Below are 22,614 nucleotides of genomic sequence, written 5' to 3'. Positions count from 1 at the left end.
AAATATTAACCATTCATTTTATAATGCCATCAATACCTCTGTGCACAGAATATTGTACTGCAAACTTTTGTGAACACAACATAGGAACAAACTTAGACTGTAATAAACAGGATCTTTTGATCAACCTTGTAATTTTTCACTGCCTATCTGTTTACTTTACATTATCATTGATACTATCATGGTGTGCTCCAAACAATCTGTTTAGTATTCTGATGTAGGCATTTTCATCACTCAAGTTGCACCCTCCTGGTAGCAAGGTCCTGCCTGATGAAGCATCCACTTACCGCAACACCTGTATTACTTAACCTGTTTTGTCTCCTTAATTATAGCCACAACATATTTAGGGATGCGCGGTTAATCGTATCTGCTGCTACCATTGTAAAGCAGATTTCTGGAAAATTGTAGATCCTCAGATGCCGGAATGCCTGGATATCATTTGCCCAGGACAGACCAGATATTTTAATAAGATTACCTATTTTCTAAGTGCGGCAAAGACTTGGGATTCTGTACACCAGTTAGAACAATCTTGCTATTAATTTGCATTAACCCTGCTCGAATTTACGTTGACGACCAACCGCTTTAAGGTACACCATATCATAAAGCAGTAACAGTACACTTTTACTCCCAGAACCCAGCCACCTCTCCAATCACTCTTTAATTGTTTTTTTTGTCTTTGTTACACCACTGTCTTTTATCTAGGCTTGTACTATAGAAACACCATATACAGATGCATACATCAACGTGAATAGCAAAATCTTATCTAAGTTGATAGTGACTCATGCAGGCGTTAGTAGGACTAAACAAAGAAGATCAACAGCTGTTAGTACTCAAGTATCATCAAGACTAGACTATCATTGCTCTTCTATAATGTGTACATACCAAGAGCTTTCCTTTCAACCCCAGATCCAAGCTGTTAAAGCCTCTTGTTTTGCCCTACTACAATCTTTAAACAAATCTTAAATCTCTCTGAGCGCGCATGCAAAACTAATGCTCACACATTAGTTACTTCAAGATTAGATTGTGTGAATGCCCTATATTTAAAAGTTCCTGCTGACCTCAACCAGAATTCAAAGATGGTTCAAAATGCAGCTGCAAGGTTGATTCTCAGTCTACGTAGAAAGTAGTCCATCTCCCCATTCCTGAAGCAACTTCACTAGCTCCCAGTGGGCATAAGGATTATATTTAAGGCCATTATGCCCACCTTCAAAGCAGTCCATAATAAGGGCCAGCCTACCTTTTTGATAGGTTTATGGAACATACCCATTCTAGACCACTTTGATCTGCTAATCTGAGGCTACTGCTTATTCCCAGGATTCTCCGAGCCAAGATATAAGGTTTCTCTTTTCCTCATTTGAGTGCCAAGCTCTAGAATGAGCTACCTTTAACTCTAAGAAAGTCCACTTAAGAAGAAAAGTTAAAAAAGGGTTTGAAACATTTCCTTCCGTTGAAGCAGCTGTTGCATTCTGCAAATGGCAATCATTCTGTTAGAAATAGGGTCTCTGGTTGGCGCTCAGTTTGCACTCTGTCCAAGCACGGACCCTCACTCTAGTCAAGGCGACAGAGATACACATTTAGATAACCTCTGCTCACCCCCTTGGTAGCTTGGTACAAGCAGTCAGGTTTATATCAAAGGCAGTGTGTAAAGTATTTATACCCACAGTGATGCAGTGAAAACACTACAAAATGAACACCACACCAGTGTAGAAAAATATGCAATATTTATCTAAATCAAACAAGACCAAAATGCAGGTTCACGATGATTTTGACACCCAGCAATGATGTTTTTTAAATCCGGCCACACGGTGATGGAAAGCCATGCTGCGTGGGGTGTCATTTTCGGAAGCCGCAAGCAAGCAGGTGGTTTTTTTTGTGTTTTTTTTTGTCCTCATTCAGCCCCGCCTACTGAGACACCTCTTTGTTCCTGTAACCTTTTTCGCCCTCTTGACTAAGAAGAGAGACTCAAGTCAGGGGGTGCACCTTTGTAACTCCCGGTCCGCCTAAACAGACCTGCCGAGGCATCAAACGGTGCTTAATCATTGTACTGAGGCAAGGAAAAGATCATTGGGACAGTTTCACATAGATACCCAGCAGCAAACTTAGCAGGGGAGCAGATTTAGGCTATTCCCTGCCAATTTAATAATGGTGACCACATTTCTACGCTTTTCTTTGAGCCCTGCACATTTAGGTCCATATTTGCCGCACGAAGAGCAGCATTCAACCAGTCTGTATAGCTCGGAGAGTGCTCCTTCAACCATTTTTTACAGATTTCATTCCGACCCAGAACAATTACATAGAACACAAATGAACGATTGGTTTTGTTCACCCTTTTCCCCTCATCCTGGAGCTGCCCAAATATAATTAATGGGAGTGATACATTAATTAACATAGATGATAATGCCCTAAAAACCTCCTCCCAAAACAACCGGATGGCGGGGCAGTCCCAGAACATGTTTATATCCGTTGCTCCTAGCCCGCCACATTTCGGACACTTGATCACCTCCCCCTTCTTAAATTTGGACAGTTTTGCCGGAGATATTAATGCTCTATGTAGAGTATAAAGATGTTTTTTCCTTAATGGGGCCGGCTTCACTACTTCATACAATGTCGTATACGACTTCTTCCACCATAACCCAATCTTGTCGCCTGGCATCACCTTGCCCCATAACTTGCTTGGTAGGTCAATGTTCTCATCCAAAGTTTCTAATATTTCCCAATACCAAACCGCCACCCTCTTCCCCGAAGCCGAGAGTGCCAGGTCTAAAAAAGAGTCCTCCAGGGCATTTACCACTCCCAATCCCCCCTTAGTTTCTTTTTCCCACTGTCTTATCTGTAAATATTTTAACCTAGACAGAGAACTGTCCGTTATTCTTACCAATTCATCCCAAAGGCATAAAGTACCATCTCGCGCAATCTCCCCCCACCTTTCCACACCTGCCCTTTTAAGTGGTAATGCGAGGATATCCTGACAGCATTCTGGGGTGCCCGGGGAATCCCAGATAGGGGCCTGATAGCTATAATAATGTACACCTAACCGCCGCCTCAACTGGTACCAACTCCTTGCCATTCCTTGCAGCACTTTTAGTTTAACTTTTTTGAAGAATTTAGGGTCACCAAATTTAAATAAAAAAGACTGTAAGCCCCCTTTTTCAGACAACACCATAGCCTTGTACATTCTGCCCACTGCTGAACCGTCTGGGGATATAAACAGCATCCTTGAGTTTTTAAACAAGAAAGCCCACGCATAATATGTCAAATCAGGGAGAGCCAGTCCTCCTTTTTCCCTCCTTCTGCGTAGCTTTTTCCATGATATCCTCGGCCCCTTTGAGTTCCAGATAAAACTACTTATCGCTTGTTGCATTTTATCTAGGTGCCCCTTGTGCATTGCCAAGGGTATAGCTGAAAACACAAAGTTCCATTTGGGCAGAATAAACATCTTAACTAGATTTATCCTCCCAAGAATCGTCAAAGGGAGACATGCCCATTTGTGTAGCATAATTTTACATTCTGCTAATAACTTTCGAGCATTCCTTTCCGCTACGTCCTTCAAATTTTGGGTCACTAAGATACCCAGGTACCATATTTCCTGCTTATTTATTATTGACCCTACTTCCATATTCCGCTGCATAGTTTCTGTTTTCCCCACATTAATCCGGTACCCTGATATCCTTCCAAATTGTTCAGCCAGATCTTTGATTGTGGGGCAGGTTGTTAGTATATATTAGTAGATCGTCTGCATATAAAGAAATTTTCTTTTCCCAGCCATTGCAGCAGAAGGGCGAGATAAGAGGGTTTTGTCTGATTTTTCTAGCAAATGGCTCAATATACAGATTGAACAGTACCGGCGACAGAGGGCAGCCCTGCCTCGTACCTCTTGAAATAGTAATAGGGCCCGTAAGTTTACCGTTCACCAAAATCTTAGCACAAGGGGATGTATAAATCCGGTCAATTACCCCACAAAACTTGGAGCCTAAATTGGCCCGCCTCAAAACCAATTTCAAAAAAATCCAATTAACTTGGTCGAAAGCCTTCATTGCGTCTAAAATAATAACTGCCAAAGGTGACCCAAACGTTGTGGCCATATCTATTGCCCCGATCAGTTCGAAAGTTAATTCATGCAAATATCTGCCTTTAGAAAAGCCTTTGTGATCGGGGTGCACTAGATTGTTCGCTATCCTACTCAACCTATCCGCTAGAAGCTTAGCTAGCAGTTTATAATCGCTGTTCAGCAATGATATAGGCCTGTATGAGGCACACTTCGCTGGATTTTTATCCGGTTTCAAAATTAAGGAGATCACCGCTTCATTCCATGAAAGAGGAATATCATTGCCAAATTCCAGGATCCCTCCAAACAATTCTGTCAATACTGAAATAACTGAATCCCCTAATACCTTATAAACTTCCACTGGAATACCATCCGGGCCTGGCACCATTCCCGACTTACTACTAGTCAGGATTCTCCTAATTTCCTCAGCCATTATTGGGGCGTTCAATGCTTCCTTCTCCTGCAACGATAAACCTAAAGATCTATCATCCCCCATCCAATCCGTTACCATACCTTCATCCACCTCTAGCCTTTCCGAATACAGTTGTGAAAAATAAATTTGAAAGGCCGATTCTATTGCCGCCTCATCTGTTCTTTTTTCACCTAAATGCTCCACTTCAACCTCCTTAATGTAGTTCCTAACACGATCAACTTTGCCTTTCCAGGCTAACAACTTCCCCGCATTTTCCCCGTATTCGAAATGGGCCAGTTTGCTTGCTTCCCATTTGCTTTGAATTCTTCCCTGTAGTATCTTTTCCAACTGGCTTCTCAACCCATCCCAGCTGGCCCTCAAAGCCTCCGCCTCCCCTGCTTCAATTATTTTAGCTTTATATTTTCGCATTTCCTGCTCCAGCGCATAAATCTCTTCTTTCTGCCGTTTATGTTTCTGGATGGAACAACTCCTTAACTCCCCACGGATGACCGCTTTAAGCGTGTCCCATACTACAGATAAAGGAGCGGAGCCCAAGTTTACACTAAAAAAGAAATCAGCTTCCTTACGCAGCTTTAGCAATACCTCCTGGTCTAATAACAGTGTCCGATCAATTGTCCACCGGTCACTACAACTTGTCTGACGAAAGCACATATTTAACACCACCGCAGAGTGATCTGATAAATGCGAGGGCAGATACGCAATATTCTTCACCTCCTCTCTCAAACGCATATCTAATAGAAAATAATCAATTCGTGACGCATGTCTATATTTCTTATTAAAAAAAGAAAAGTCCCTGCTATTCCCTGCCCTTTGCCTCCAGATATCGCACAAACCAAATTCCTTCATCATTCTCCTTAAATACTGTTGTGACTTAGGTGTACCTCGTGATTTACAGTTATGCCTATCCAGCTCATTGTCTAATACCACATTGAAGTCGCCCATCAAAATCACCGGGTCCGAAAATTCCAGAAGCTGTGAGAAAAGCTGCTTTAAGGGTTCTATATCATCGCAGTTGGGCCCATAGTAACCTGCTAAGACCAGATTCCGACCCCCAAATTGTATTTTAGCTATCACCCATCGCCCTGCTAAATCTTTTCTAGACTCCAAGATTGCCACACCCCCCTGCTGTGCATGTTTAACTAAAATTGCCACCCCTTTATTATGATAGTTGTGTTCTCTACATGCAAATGTTCGAACCCATCTTAGTTTTTGTATTATGTTAGTACACTCCACCTTTGTTAGGTGCTTTTCCTGCAAAACTAAAATTTGTGCCGTAAAGTCCTGCAGATACTGTAATATTTGTTCCCTTCTTCCTCGCACCCTTAAGCCATTGACATTCCATGAAAGAATTTGTAATGGTATATTCTGCACCCTCTGGCTTCCCTCCCTGCTAATCATCTATCAATCTTAGGTAGCAGATAGCTGGGCTGAACAAGGCACTACTTTTTACTTTCTCCCAACTCCCCCTCACCAACCCTAAATCTCCCGCCCCTCTCCGCCCCCTTCCCCCCCACCCTCACCCGTGGAGAACCCCCCCCCAACTAAGGACCATAATGATCCAAATTTTAGAGCACCTCCCGGTTCCTGGGAGAATTTCATCATTGCACATTACACGCAGCCTTATTAAGTAGATTGCGCATTTTTTACCACAACCAATAATTCATCCGCTTCACTAATGTCTCTGATGTTATACATTTTGTTGTTATACATGACCCTAAGGAAGGCTGGAAATTTCAGCTGGACTGAGACCCCCAAAGATTTGAAAATCTCCAACCGTTTCCCCAGTTCCCACTGCCTATCCATAGTCACCCTGGATAGGTCAGATCTAATCTCAAACACAATATCCTTCACTCTTAAGGACTTCTGTTTCAATGCTATAGATAAAAAAATTTCCTTCATCTGGTACGACAAAAAGTTTATCAAAATTTTCCGAGGTCTACTACTGTTTGTTCGTAGCTTAAAGGGGTCTCGATGGATTCTCTGAATATCCTTCCCGATTTCATCCTCGGTCTCCTCCAGATCCACCGCTGATTTGATTAGTGATACTACAAAGGCTTTAAGATCGCTCCCTTCCGCACCTTCCGGCACTTTCAGCAGTTTTAGATTATTTCTTCTTGAATAGTTTTCCATCTGCTCCACCCTGTTTTTTAGAGCCTGTTCGCTCCTCTTCAATGTATCGATCTTGCCCTTATGCTGTACCAGCACCTCCTTCATACCCCCCATCGCTTCTTCCAGGGCCTGCGTTCTTTCCATTACGCCATCAATTTTTTTCTAAATTAGCGCAGACCTCTCTTATCTCCCCCTGATTTACTTCTGAGTTCGCAAAGTCCTTTTTTACATCCTCAGAAATGGACAAGATTAACGCCTCCAACAAGGAACTCAGTAAAGGGGAGATCACCGAGGCAGCTTGAGGGGGCTCCAGCACTGCCAACTTAGGTGCGCAGTCTTGAACCTCTGAAGGGTTATCGTTTGGAGCCTGAACTAGTGCTGGGGCCGTCTGTTCTTCTCCTGGCCGTGGCGGGGGGGACCTCGTCCCCTCCCTACCCTCACCCGTACCATTTTCCACCTGCCTGGTGGTAACCTCCATTGCAGCTGTAACCTGCCCAGGGATGAGTGTAACTACCTCAGGTCTCACTTTAAAAAAAGACCTTAGAGAGGGCGTCAACTTATCTCTACCCTTAAGCTTGCTCTCTCCCGCTTTCCTCTCCGCACTCCTGCCTCCTTCCCCAGATTTAGGTCTCAGGATTTTTTTTGCTGATCTCCCTTGTCCCCCTTCTCCTCTGTAATCGCAACCAAATTGTCCTGGGGCGACTGGACCGTCCCCTCCACTCTTGTTAAGTGAAGCGGGGGAGCAGGGAAGACGCCCCCCCCCGCTGCCTCACCGTTTTCTTCCTGGCTCCCTTCTCTGAAATCTCTTTGGGTTGCTCTCCCAGCCGCAACTTCTCGGTTGCTGCTCCTCCCGCTCTGCAGCTACCGCTGCCGCTATTCCCCCGAAGGGGAATTCGCGCCACACTTTTACGGGTCCGGCGCAGCTCCAGCGTGGCCCGGTGCCACCAGACAGCCCCCGCTGTCCTCCAGACTGCCTCGGGTCTCACTGATTGCGGCGCGCACATCCGTGTGCTTGCAGCCGCAGCCCGCTCGGCCACCGCGACCTGCCACGCCCCCAGGAACCGGAACAGGAAGCGCCCTAGCGCGCTACGTGACCTCCGTAGCCCGCCATGTTCTCCTCCGCAAGCAGGTGTTGTGTCGTTTCTCCAGCGGTGATCCAGGTGATGTGTCGATTTCCCAGCCGCGATGCAGATGGTGTGTTGATTTCAGCAGCGAAGCGGGTGGCGCGTTATTTTTACAGCCTGTCTTATCCAGGTGACTGGTTGACGCCTGTTCGGTATAAGTCAATAAGGACGCTCAATGAAGTACCACACGCCAATTATGAATACAATTTAGCTTTACTAGAATTTCAGGTAAATGTATGCATTTAGCACATCAACAATGGTAGAATAAAAATAGCAATGAAGAGCATCTATTTATATATGAGTACACTACAAAGAGCATCTATGTATATATTTGAGAAAAGAGTTCATTGACAGACATAAGCTTTGATTAACTGTATACCAAAATGCGTCACACTGCGATGTTCAGGAAGCAAAATATAAACGAGCTGAATACTTCAGATAAGCTTTGCTTAACTGCGTACCAAAATGCATGTTTCAATTACTGCAGCAAGCTCACACTACGATGTTCAGAAAGCGAAATATAAACGAGCTGAATACTTCAGATTATAAACACAGTGCAAGCATAATAATCAATCATAATAATAGAGCAGAGAAACAAAGGCCTTTCATCCCTGTGTGGAACTTAACTTAGTCCACGAAATGCTGGGAAGCCCTCTACCGCCTGCTTGGACCTCTCTCCCCCTCAAGCGTCATGGTCTCTGAACAGCAAACAGGGAGGCAGCGCTGGGCCTGGAGGTGGCAGCTTTCACAACCCCATCTGCGAGCTTCAAATCCCTCACCTGCACTTCAGTGCTTAAATAACTCGAAGCTTGGATTCTATCCCTTTCTGGCATTTTCTAGCTATGTTATCAGCACTTGTCTCTTGGCTGCTCTGCCCTTCCCCAGCCATTGTTTTCATTCTATCTTCTCCGTGTACTCTCGTTCTCAAGGTTGAGACGGAGTCTCCTACACAAACAAGCTTGAAAATAACATAGTGAACTTGTTCGGGTTTCAGCAGGTATCACGCTCATCTACACTGCTCAAGCTAATTAACAGTTTGCGTCACAATGTCTTCCGCACCTTTCCCTATACTGATCACTCCACCCCTTAGATGAGCGCGATGCATGCGAAACAGATATCATTTATTTTGACATTCCGCTAGCTAGGTTGCTACGAATACTTGTCAGCGTTATTCCAAGCGCCTGCATCTTAGTATAAAGCTGTTTTGTGTGTACATATAGTCTACATAGTATAGTCATTAGCGTAACACAAACAATCAATAACCAAATTAGCGGATGTAACACTATATTTAGCGTCTTCGTAGCTCCTGGTGCCCAGCCTAAGAAGAACTCATACCACTGATGCTCAGTTACTTGCTGGATGCGTGAAGCAGTGTGCATAAGCTGTTTAGCGTCTATGGTCATCTGTATGGCTGTATCCTTGGTGTATTTAGCTGCCATATCAAATTTATCAAAGGTAACTTGTGCGTAGTGCCTGATTGCCTTTAATCTTGGTAGCTTAACAACAAGCAAGATGTTCCACTCTAACTGCGTTCGCATTTGCGTCTGTAATGTGGTTATTGCAAACTTAGTCGGTCGGTACAAGATGTGAGTGCTTATGTCAATAATGATGGTAATATTGCACATACACATTACTTGCTCTCCGGTGGTTTGTATAAATCTATTAATAAGTAAGAGATGATTAGTGACATAACATATGCTCTCTGTCCCTATCTGATATAAGTCTGTGCCATTAATAGGTTAAGGTAACCATTCACATTCTTCTGGTATTGTGTGTTTTGAAAGCTTTTTCTGAATTGTTCATAAGTGAAATTATGCCATTGCCAATCGCGATACAACCCACTCGGGACTTTCCATACTTCTTGTGAGTGTGTGGGCCCCCATTGAGAAATTACTTTTATGGCCTCTCCTGTACTATATCCTGTAGAAGATGGCTTATTCCTAATGGCTTCAATATCAAAAGAATTCAGGGCCCCTACCCCGATTCCGGTGGCCCCAGCTATCAAGGACACTAGGGCGGTCATTACAACATTGGCGGTAAAAGGCACTTACCGCCGTGCAGAAGACCGCCAACACACTGCCGCAGCCACGGAATTCCCCAACAGCTATTATGACCCACATTTCGGAATCCGCCAAAATTCAGACACCCACACAAGTCCGCCACACCAAAGGTCAGTGATAAACTGGCGAAAACAAAACCTCCACCGTCACGCCAACAGAAGTACGCCCACACTATCACGACACACTAATCCACGCGGCGGTCTTTCAACCGCGGTATTCCATTGGCGGTACACACCGCTGCGCTCAAAATACACACAAATTTACAAAACACTACCACATTGGACAATTCAAAATACACACACCTGATACACATACACACACCACTCCCACACACCCAGTACAATATAAAATACACACCCACAAACCCCCACGACAAAAAATTCCGAAAGAAGGCCAGAGAGAGAGCACCAGCAAAAACAAAAGCATCCACAGGCACACAACAGCATCACCCACAGAACTTCCACGCACCTCATAAAACACACCACTACATATCAGCACACTTATCACCACACACTCCACCCTACACATCACCTACACCACCCCATGGAACGGCAAAGGCACCCCAGGTTCCCGGAGGAGGAGCTCAGGGTCATGGTGGAGGAAATCATCCGGGTAGAGCCACAGCTATTCGGAGCACAGGTGCAGCACACCTCCATTGCAAGGAAGATGGAGCCATGGCGAAGAATAGTGGACAGGGTCAACGCAGTGGGACAGCACCCAAGAAATCGGGAGGACATCAGGAAGCGGTGGAACGACCTGCAGGGGAAGGTGCGTTCCGTGGTCTCAAGACACCACCTGGCGGTTCAGCGGACTGGCAGCGGACCCCCACCTCCTCCCCCACAACTAACAACATGGGAGGAGCAGGTCTTGGAGATTCTGCATCCTGAGGGCCTCGCAGGAGTAGGTGGAGTTATGGACTCTGGTAAGTCAAATCTTAACTATTACAACCCCCACCCTACCTGCATGCTATCACATACCCTCACCCTCACCCTCTGCACCCCAACTCCTCACATATGTCCCAACATCACAAACCACCCATCCCAACACCAAGCCCTGCATGCAACAACAAAGCATGGACACCCATCACTAAACCATGCCCACTGCACATACCCATACAACCCCCTAAACCATCCTCACACAAGGTCTCACACGGGAATGCAAGCACTGGGGTACATGGTCACCCACCCATTGCACACCATGACACACACAGATGTAATAACCATCCTTTTATACCCCTGCAGGACCCCTACCCAACGTCACCGGACAGGAGGGTCCACACATGTCCACACCACCAACAGAAGAGGCCCACAGTGATGACAGCACCTCTGTCCAACTGGATCTAGATGACCAGCCCGGCCCATCGGGGACCTCGGGACAGTCGGTTCCCATCACCCAGTCACAGGCCACTACAGACCTTCCTCCCTCTGGAAACACCAGCACAGCACCCACCCAGAGGGCCCATACCTCTGTCCCCAGGACACATCAATCAGCAGTGTGTCCACCACTACAGGGAACCCAGGATAACCCACCACCCCAACAACAACAGGGACCTGGGGGCAGTGGTAGTGGGCACACGGTCCAGGGGACGGAGGCCCAGGAACACAGGGAAACTGGGAGGGCTGCTGAGCTACAGGGGGATGACAGGCCAAGGGAACCCACTCTCCACGAGGCCCTCTCCTCCATCATGGGAACCTACCACCACTCCCAGGAGACGATGGCAACGGTACTGGCCAAGTTTCAGGAGACCCAGCGCCTGCAGGAGGAACAGTATATGGGCTTCAGGGAGGAACTCAGAACCATCAGCTCCACCCTGGGCACCATCGTTGGGGTGCTGAAGGAACTTGTGAACACCAGGAGGGACACTGTGGCACTACAAGGGGCCCCTGACACTAGCATGGACGATGAACTGCCCACCGCCTCTGCCGGCGCTAGTGGACAGGATGCCCCGCCACAGGACCACCACACCAGTACCCCACCCCCTGCAGAGGGAGAACCACCCCGCAAATGGTCCCTGAGATCCAGGACAAAGATAGAGCACGATGCCAAGACCCCCGCCAAGAAATGAAACCACCCTGATTGTCATCCTACTGTCCCACTTTGTCACCCTGTCCATACTGAAACTGCCCCACCTCCACTTCTTATGCCCATATGGGCAATGCACATGTGAGACTAATAGACTGGACTCTGCCATGGACATTCCTCCGCCATCACCCCTCACCATTTCACTACCCCCTCCAATATTGAGCACTTAAATAAACACACTTAAAGCACAAAACAATCTGGAGTCTGTCTGTGATATCGAAATAGTGTATTAGCAATTACAGTGACAAAATGCTCTTTCAAGTTTAATGTCCACATACCTATGTCACACAGCTCTAGTCCATGAGGAATCTAAGCAGATGTCACACAGTGGGACCAAGATCTGTGAAATCGTAAGGGAAAGTGACAACTCAGTGACCATACACTGGGTGAAAACGACACACAGTAGAGAGGTAGTAGTGTTAAAGTACATGTAGTAGGCAGGTTTGGATTCTTACCTGTGTCTCACTGGAAATATTGTTGAATCACTGAGTCCCTGTTGTGCATGTCTTCTTCCCCTGCTTCCTCGTCTTCACTGTCCACAGGCTCCACAGCTGCAACAACACTGCCATCTGGACCATCCTCCTGCAGAAAAGGCACCTGTCGTCGCAAAGCCAAGTTATGAAGCATACAGCAGGCCACGATGATCTGGCACACCTTCTTTGGTGAGTAGAATAGGGATCCACCTGTCATATGGAGGCACATGAACCTGGCCTTCAGGAGGCCGAAGGTCCGCTCGATCACCCTCCTAGTTCGCCAATGGGCCTCATTGTAGCGTTCCTCTGCCCTTGCCCTAGGATTCCTCACTGGGGTCAGTAGCCATGACAGGTTGGGGTAACCAGAGTCACCTGCAAATTGCGAGGGACAACTGTTAGACACACACTAACCTGGAGGGATATCCCCAGACCCACACAACCATTCCCACTGACTTGCTTCCAGGTGCTCACCTAATAGCCACACACGGTGCCTCTGGAGTTGACCCATCACATAAGGGATGCTGCTATTCCGCAGGATGTAGGCGTCATGCACTGAGCCAGGGAACTTGGCATTCACATGGGAGATGTACTGGTCTGCCAAACATACCATCTGTACATTCATCGAATGATAACTCTTCCGGTTTCTGTACACCTGTTTACTCCTGTGGGGGGGTACCAAAGCCACAAGTGTCCCATCAATGACACTTATGATGTTGGGGATGTGAAATCCCCTTTCACTGTAGGCAAATCCTCCACCTGAGGGAAAACGATGTAGCTCCGCATGTGTTTCAGAAGGGCAGACAACACTCTGGACAATACGTTGGACAACATAGGCTGGGACATCCCTTAATGCCATGGCCACTGTTGTCTGAAAGGAACCACTTACAAGGAAATGGAGCACTGACAGCACCTGCACTTGAGGGGGGATTCCTGTGGGATGGTGGATTGCTGACATTAGGTCTGGCTCCAACTGGGTACACAGTTCCTGAATTGTGGCACAGTCAAGCCTGTATGTGATAATCAAATGTCGCTCCTCCATTGTCGACAGGTCCACCAACGGTCGGTACACCGGAGGATGCCGCCATCTCCTCACATGTCCCAGCGGACGGTGCCTATGAAGGACAACAGCGAGCACAGAGTCAAACAACTCAGAGGTACGTACCCACAGTTTACACAGAACACCTATCATACACAAAAGGTGGCCTGTATGTCTGTTGAGTCTAGGCCTAGGTATGAGTGACGCAGTTGGAAATGAAGCCATGTGGGCCCCTGAAATGGCGGCTGCCTGACCTGTAAAGTGGGACAATGGGATGTGAGGTAACTGCGCTGGCATTGTACACCGTCGCAGTAGGCTGTCGAAGACAGCGGCGCAATGCTGCATTGGTTAACATTGGACCCTATAGGTCCCAGGAGCCAATGGCGATGTACGCCGGCAGTGACGGTACGCACCGTTGTGGACGTGACCGCCATTTTCTATCTGTTCAATCACTCGATACCTGATCTTCGACAGCTGCTGTGACCTCGGTCTGGAAGAGACAATGTTTCGAGTGTCTGGGGAAAGGGCCCCTGCCTTCACATCGGAGGAGTTGGAGAAACTCGTGGATGGGGTCAGGCCATGTGGCACCCCAGCCCACCTCTGTAGAGTGCCAAGTGCAGCTAGTCATGCCCCTGTGTCATCTATGTGTGCAGATGTCGTCCATAGCCTTGTAGGCCATTTCCCAGAAATTGAACAGTGGAGCCCAAGAGCGCGGCATAGTGCAGGGGGCTTCTGTGTCTGTTGTGTCCGCCAACGGTAGCGGTAATGCATGCACTCAACATGTCTTTCTTCTGTCTTCCCCCCCCTTTTTGTGGTCTCCCTGTTCTTGTGTGCATTAGCATCATCAGGCGGAGGAGCAGTGGTACCGGAGCACGAGGGAGCTGCATCCCACATGGCCCTGGAGGGTGACACTACGGAGTCTGAATTCACCAGTGGGACGGAGGGCGAGGGGAGCTCCACAGCGGGGACAGGAGCTGACACCAGCGAGACGGACTCGTCCTCTGATGGGAGCTCCCTTGTGGTGGCGGCAACATCTGTGCCCCCCGCATCTACAGGTACAGCCGCCACCCCCCCTACCAGCATCGCCCTCCCAGCAGCCCCTCAGCCTTTGCCCCCTGCCCGCTCACACAGGAGGGTGGGCATCACCTTCGTGCCAGGCACCTCAGGCCCTGCCCCAGTCACCCCTGCTGCCCTCAGTGAGGAGGCATTGACCTCCTCAGGTCCCTCACTGTTGGGCAGTCTACCATTTTGAATGCCATCCATGGTGTAGAGAGGCAGTTGCAACAAACCAATGCATTCCTGGAGGGCATTCATTCTGGTCAGACGGCCCTTTACCAAGCTTTTCAGACTCTGGCCTCAGCACTGATGGCAGCCATTGTCCCCGTCTCTAGCCTCCCCCTCCAACTTCCTCAACCCCGACCCAATCCCCTGTACCTCAGCCTATCCCAAACACACCTACAGACCAACATGCACACACGTCAACACCCAAGGGAAGCTCAGGCAAACATAAGCACCACACATCCCACAGGCACTCACGCAAGCATCACACACATGCAGACACACCAAAGCCACTGCCTCCAATGTGTCCCCCTCCTCCTCGTCTCCCTCCTCCCTCCCAGTCTCGTCTACACTCACACCTGCATGCACTACCTCTACAGCAACTACGTCCCTCTCCAGCACACCCACCACCACACCCCGCTCACGTGCAGTCACCACCCCAACTACCATTCACACATCCCCTGCATCCTTTCCCAGTGTGTCTGTGAAGCCCCCCCAAGATACACAAATGCAGGCACACACCCACCCAACAGTCATCCACCTCACGACAGCCTCCAGCGCATGCACCTTCACCCAAAGTCACCAAACGTACACCTCCTACAACCACCACCTCTTCCTGCACTCCCAAACCCCTCCAGCTACCCGTCCCAGTGTGTCCCAAAAACCTTTCCTGTGCAACCTTGACCTCTTTCCCACACCTCCCCCACCCGTCCATCTCATAGGTCCCGAACTAGCACCTCAGCCACAACATCTCTGGGACCAGTGGTGCCTGTAGTCACCGGAATGTGGAGTGCACCGGCTACCAGGGCAGCCAGTGTGGCACGGAGCCACAGAACAGACAGTCCCCCACCTGTGAATCATCAGAAGTTGGCCAGTGCCCGGCGGGAGAAGGGGAAGACTCCAGCCACCAAAGCCGCTCCCAGGGGTCCCGTTGGGAGTGTGGAGTCAGCTGTGACACCTTCCAAGGTGGGGAAGGGCCACAAGAAACCTGGCAAGTCTGGGAAGAGATGCTCCGCGGAGAAGACCGCCACCATCCCCGCTGCCCAGGAGGCCACCGGCAGTACCAGCCCAGCTGCCCAGGAGGCCACCGCCAGCACCAGCCCAGCTGCCCAGGAGGCCTCCGCCAGCACCAGCCCAGCTGCCCAGGAGGCCACCGCCAGCACAAGCCCAGCTGGGCCATGAAGGACCGCCAGCAAAAGGCCCGCTGGGCCATGAAGGACCAACAGCAAAAGGCCCGCTGGGCCATGAAGGACCAACAGCAAAAGGCCCGTTGGGCCATGAAGGACCACCAGCAAAAGGCCCGTTGGGCTATGAAGGACCACCAGCAAAAGGCCCGTTGGAACATGAAGGACCGCCAGCACCAGTCCCGCTGGGCCATGAAGGACCGCCAGCAGCTGAGACCCTGCAATGGGGACCGCCATCTGAAGTACCGCTGAACAGGGCACCGCCATCTCAAGCACCCCTGAACAGGGCACCGCCATCTCAAGCACCGCTGAACAGGGCACCGCCATCTCAAGCACCGCTAGCCCATGAGCGGCAGGGGCACTGACGCAACTGAGTCCGTCACGGGGTGAATGATACACTCTGAGCACCATGCCCCCTCCAGTACCAGTGGAGACTGTCATCCACTACCTCTGTCCTTAACAGGATGAAGCACTCTGGGCACCATGCCCCCTCCAGAACCAGTGGAGACTGTCATCCACTTGTGAGACTGTGGCTTTGCACTCCCCAGGATTGAACAGTGGGCAGACCACCCACTGTAGAGACTTGAGAGACTGTGGCTTTGCACTCCCCAGAATTGAACAGTGGGCAGACCACCCACTGTAGAGACTTGAGAGACTGTGGCTTTGCACTCCCCAGGATTGAACAGTGGGCATGTGGCCCCCTCGTGGATTTGGCGTCGTGCACTCAACAACTGAGGTGCCCCCCCTTTCCCTCCCCCTGAGGTGCCTGTTTTCTTGGTATCTGATGACCCTGCAGTGTTCTCTCCGTCATGGTCGGGGATCTTGTGTGGGCCTCGCCCATACTGTGTGGTCCCAGTGTTCCATGGACTATCTTAGTGCACTACCTGGACTACTATGCTTGGTATTTATTTTGTACATGGTGTACATATATATTTCTGCCTACTTGTTTTTAATATATTACAATGGTTACACTAATTTTCTATTGTCTTTGCATTCTTCCAGGGGGCTTGGGGGGCGTAACTGTGATGTATTGATACGCATTTGTGTGTGTTGTAGTGGGTGAGGGTGGGGGTGTTGCGTGTGTGTCCCTGTATTTTTGCCTCCCCCCTCCCCTGTGTCGTAGGTGCAGTACTCACCGTGGTCTTCGCCGTCGGCGTTCGTGCTCCTGGTAGAGGAGCAGGAAGACTAATGCAGGGAGAATTTGGAGTTCCGGGTCCATGGTGTCCTTGTTCCTCGTGGGGTGTGTAGAGGTGAGCGTTTTCCCTTCGAAATTCCTGTTTCCGCCGTGTTTTTATCCATGGTGAATCCGCCCCGGAAAAGGTGGCGGATTGGCCTGTCATAATAGTGTGGGCGGTACATTGTCTCCTGCCTGTCTGTTGGCGGTGACCGCCGCGCTGTTTGTTTGTACCGCCATGGCGGTCGGAGTGTTAAAGTGGCTGACTTTGCTGGCGGTTTCCGCCACGGTCATAATTGCAATTTTTTTACCGCCGGCCTGCTTTAACACCGTCCGCCAGGGTTGTAATGACCACCTAGATCTCTTCTAAAGCGTAACTTTGGCAAGGGCCATAACTGTGGTGTCCATCGTGCACATAATGGATCATACTTTGAGACATTCCCCTTGGCAATATTTATCTGTAACACAATGCGGTTAATTAAGCTTGCATGCAGAGCTTGCTTACATCCTATTCTATATCGAACTATGGAAACATTGCCTAAGTTGCTGACTATGCGTCTTTCGGTTACATAAAACATGAAGGCTGGTGGATTGGAGTATCGAACTCCTTTGGCTCCATTGTTCATTGTAACAACCACCATATGTCCTGGTAAAATAAATTGTTTGTCAGAGCAATCATAAGGTTTACACGGGTATGCCTGTGCTGGTGTAAAAGGTACAATGGTATCACAATATTTACATATCATGTTTAGCGTATAATTCAAAGCCTGTACTGTTGCTGGCATCCCCTACAACTCGTTCAGTCCATTGGCATGTCGGATTTGCTGTCCAGTTACCTTCCAGGTCACAGCTTTGGCAGCCATCCACTTGCCTCCAGGTACCTTCACGTTGCAAAGTGAAACATTTCCCTGGTCATCAGTTACGTTAGCGCCTTGAGATGCACAAGTGACATGAAGGTCCGTAACGACATTCTGTGCTACATTCGGTCGAACCCAAACACCTCTTCCAGTTGTAATTATGACCGCAAACAGGAACAACGTCATCGACGCAGATGTCATTGTTTATGACTGTGGAGTAAGTCTCACTGCAGGTACAAACACAGGTACATTAGAGTTCTTTAAAAAGTACAATATATGTACTCCCCACCCCTTGACTCAATATCTCTCCTGCCTCTGGCTTTTTCCCTGAATGGTTCACCCATACTTTTCTTACTGTGCTTCCAAATCCTCCCTCACCTCTCTGGTTGTGATCGGGGGGGCAGATCTTTCTTCAATGTGGGGGGTGTACGCTTGTTCACAAATCAATTGGTCAAGTCTGTCATGTGCTGATAACTTTTTTAGCTGTTCTGTCAACAATCCGTTATATCTCTCAATCATGCCTGCAGCTTGTGGATATTAACTAAGGTGCAAAATCCACGAATTCCCTGTTCCCGCTCCCAGCCTGCACTGTTTTCCCTGAAAAGTGTGTGCCCCTATCTGTTTGGATCTCATCAGGTGCCCCATAATGTTTTATCAGGTAGTTTAGCCCTCACAAAGTGATCTTATTCTGCAGACTTACAGGGCATACCCAACATAAGGCCAGAGTAGGTATCCACCATTGTCAATACGTAGCTTTTTCCTCCTTCTTTTGGTAGCGGACCAATATAGTCCAATTGCCACACCGTAGCAGCTGCAGTTCCTCTTCTGATATGGCCGCTAGGCTTCTTTTGCAGGGGCATTTGTCTAATATGGTTGCATGTGGGGCACTCCTTTCCTGCTTGTTGCACTTGTTCTTTAGTAACTCGAATTTGTCGTTGCTGTGCCCATGCATAAGTGCCATTCTCTCCTAGATGTTCAGATGTTGCATGGGTCCAGTTTGCTAAAGCAGCTTCAGCTTCCTCATTGATGATCACCGTTTGTGTTTTGGCCATCTGATCTGCGGTGTTGTTGAATAGAGATGCAAGTGAGGTGTCCCATGGGCAATGGTCATCCACATGTCCCACATAGATTTGACATTTTTACCCTTTCTCCCATAGCTGCTCGCCTCCCGAAATGGGGGTGCCGTTCATTTTCCATCCATCCTTGCGCCAAGTCGGGCCCAGCTTACTAGTCCTTGGTAAGTGGCACAGCTATCAGTGTACACAAATGTTGTCTCTCTGATGGGGGCTTGTTCGATCACTGCTGCTACTCCCTGCAGTTCTGCAAGGTGGCTTGATCCATTATCCCCTCCTTGCAGAAACATCGTTGCTGTAGCAGGCTGGAATGCAACTGTTTGCCATTGTCTTTTTCCTTGATAGTACCGGGCGGTACCATCTGTGAACCATGCATTTTGCTGTTCTTCTTCAGTGAGTCGTTCAAAAGGCGGGGCTGTCTTAAATGGTGAGGATTCCATTTCAGAGGGCTACGGCGCAGGGGCCATTGCCTGCAAGTCCACTACCCCTAGCGTATCTTCTTGTAACTTCGACACTCCTGCTGGTCCCGGTTTTGCCCTCTGCTGCAGATACCATTTCCACTTCACGATGGTAAACTCCTGCGCCCTGCCTACTTTAGTGCCAATCCCTCCTTCTCTTATCCAACCTAGTAAGGGGACCCATGTTGTTAAGGTGACCGGCCGATCATCAGTTATGCGTTCTGTTTACACTAATGCCCAATATGCCCCTGCTAGTTCTTTTCCTAACGGGGTGTAATTGCTCATGAATGGTGTTAATCTCTTTGACCAAAATCCTTGTGGCGCCCTCTTTTTTCCCTGCCTCTGCCATAGGCTCCACATCACTACATCATCTACATCATCCTGTACTATCATTTCCAGTTCAAACGGGTCTCCTTCTGTGATGGGACCTAACGTAAAAGGATTCTGTAATGCATCTTTTGCTCCAGTGTCCCACAATCTCACCAGCCACTTAAACAAAGGTTCTGCAGGCATCTGCCTAAACATAGCGATTATCTCCAACAACTCTCTCTGCGTATAATCTCTCACCAAACGAGAATTCTGTATTTGCCCACCATTCACTCCCTTTGATTTGTTTTGCACCAGTGGGCGAACCTCCATTACACTTCCTCTTCAACCTTCAACTTCACCTACACTTCCTTCTCTACTTTCAACTACACCCAGTTCTGCTACACGTACTTCCACCTCATCCTCCCAATTCCAGTCGTCATCACTATCTGAGACTATTCCATCCTAAGTATATGGATCCCAATTTTCTTTGCGTACCAATGCCCTCACTTGCAAAACTGAGGGTATTTTAGGCTTCTGCCTACTCTTCTGTTTGCGTACCAGTGCCCTCACTTGCACAGCTGAGGGCATTTTAGGCATCTGCTTCCGTTTTGCTACTCGTACTGCTAATGCGGTGCACCTTGCCTCCATTTGATCACCACGAGTCACTGCACTTTCTATGGTCTCTTTCATAAGTAACTGCCTTTCCTGCAAGGCTGCAAACTCATCCTGCAGTTTTGTCTTCCTGTATACCATACGGTGCGCAGACAGGAAAAGCCACCCCACTTGCCCTGCCGCTTTCAGCTCCAGCTTCGCCCCTCTTAGCTTAGCACTCTCGACTGCATCTTCCACTAAGAGAGGAGTCACTTTCTCATCTAGTGCTTCCCATAAAACTGGCGCTGCCCACCGGTTCAGGAGTCCTGCCACACCAGAGAACGGGTCAGTTGCTAACCACCCAGCAATGGATCTGGCTTCTGCCCCATACTGCCTTCCGCTCTCTGCCCCATTTTTCTTACGTCCCCAAAGAGGCATTATTGACTTATGCCCCACTTCTGGTACCAAAATGTCTTATCCAAGTGACTGGTTGACACCTGTTCGCTATAACTCCATAAGGATGCTCAATGAAGGACCACACGCCAATTATGAATACAATTTAGCTTTACTAGAATTTCAGGTAAATGTATGCATTTAGCACATCAACAATGGTAGAATAAAAATAGCAATGAAGAGCATCTATTTATATATGAGAACACTACAAAGAGCATCTATGTATATATATGAGCAAAGAGTTAATTGACAGACATAAGCTTTGATTAACTGTCTACCAAAATGCGTCACACTACGATGTTCGGGAAGCAAAATATATACAAGCTGAATACTTCAGATAAGCTTTGATTAACTGCGTACCAAAATGCATGTTTCAATTACTGCAGTAAGCTCACACTACGATGTTCAGAAAGCTAAATATAAACAAGCTGAATACTTCAGATTATAAACACAGTGCAAGCATAATAATCAATCATAATAATAGAGCAGAGAAACAAAAGCCTTTCATCCCTGTGTGGAACTTAACTTAGTCCACAAAATGCTGGGAAGCCCTCTACCGCCCGCTTGGACCTCTCTCTCCCTCAAGCGTCACGGTCTCTGAACAGCAAACAGGGAGACAGCGCTGTGCCTGGAGATGGCAGCTTTTACAACCCCATCTGCGAGCTTCAAATCCCTCACCCGCACTTCAGTGCTTACATAACTCGAAGCTTGGATTCTATCCCTTTCTGGCATTTTCTAGCTATGTTATCAGCACTTGTCTCTTGGCTGCTCTGCCCTTCCCCAGCCATTGGTTTCATTCCATCTTCTCCATGTACTCTCGTTCTCAAGGTTGAGACGGAGTCTCCTACACAAACAAGCTTGAAAATAACATTGTGAACTTTTCCACGTTGTTCGGGTTTCAGCAGGCATCACGCTTATCTACACTGCTCAAGCTAATTAACCCTTCGCGTCACAATGTCTTCCGCACCTTTCCCTATACTGATCACAGCCGCATTGCAGGTGGTGTGTCAAAATGTTCCCTGCACAGCTTCCTGTGCACGGATTTCAATCCTTGTTCTACTGGCTGCACCTTTCAAGGGCCCAGGGGCTGGATAGGGCTCCACTTGGCAGGGCACGAGTCACAGCAGGGAGTCCATGTGCTTGCAGAGAAAGTCTTTGATGATCCTGAGACTTCAAAACAGCAGGCAAGCTCAGTCCAAGCCCTTGGAGATTTTCCACAAGCAGGAATAGGCCACAAAGTCCAGCCTTTGTCCTCTTTCAGGCAGAAACAGCAGCTGCAGGCCAACCCAGCAAAGCACAGGCACAGGCAAAGGGGCAGTACTCCTTCTCCAGCTCTTTAGTTCTTCTCCTTGACAGAGATTCCTCTTGGTTCCAGAAGTAATCTGAAAATCTAGGGTTTTGGGTCCACTACTTATACCCCTTTTTGCCTTTGAAGTAGGCAGACTTCACAGGAAAGCCTCTGTTGTTCACATGATCCTGCCTTTCTTAGGCCTGGCTCCAGGCCTGATTCACACCAGGGGGTTGGAGACTGCATTGTGTGAGGGCAGTCACAGCCCTTTTGGGTGTAAGCGACCACTCCTCCCTCCACTCTAGCACAGATGGCCCATCAGGATATGAAGGCTACACCCTAGCTCCCTTTGTGTCACTGTCTAGTGAAGATCACAAACAGCCCAACTGTCAGTCGGACCAAGACAGGGAATACACAAGCAGGCAGAGTCACAGAATGGTTTAAGCAAGAAAATGCCTACTTTCTAAAAGTGGCATTTTCAAACTAACAATCTAAAAGCCAACTTCACTTACAGATGTATTTTTTAATTGTGAGTTCAGAAACACAAAACTCCATATCTCTATCTGACCTCAAAGGGAAACTGAATCTTA

Source organism: Pleurodeles waltl, chromosome 5, assembly GCF_031143425.1.
Source record: "Pleurodeles waltl isolate 20211129_DDA chromosome 5, aPleWal1.hap1.20221129, whole genome shotgun sequence".
Classification (NCBI taxonomy): domain Eukaryota; kingdom Metazoa; phylum Chordata; class Amphibia; order Caudata; family Salamandridae; genus Pleurodeles; species Pleurodeles waltl.
The sequence above is the reverse complement of the archived record's forward strand: the minus strand, read 5'-3'. Positions refer to the sequence as shown.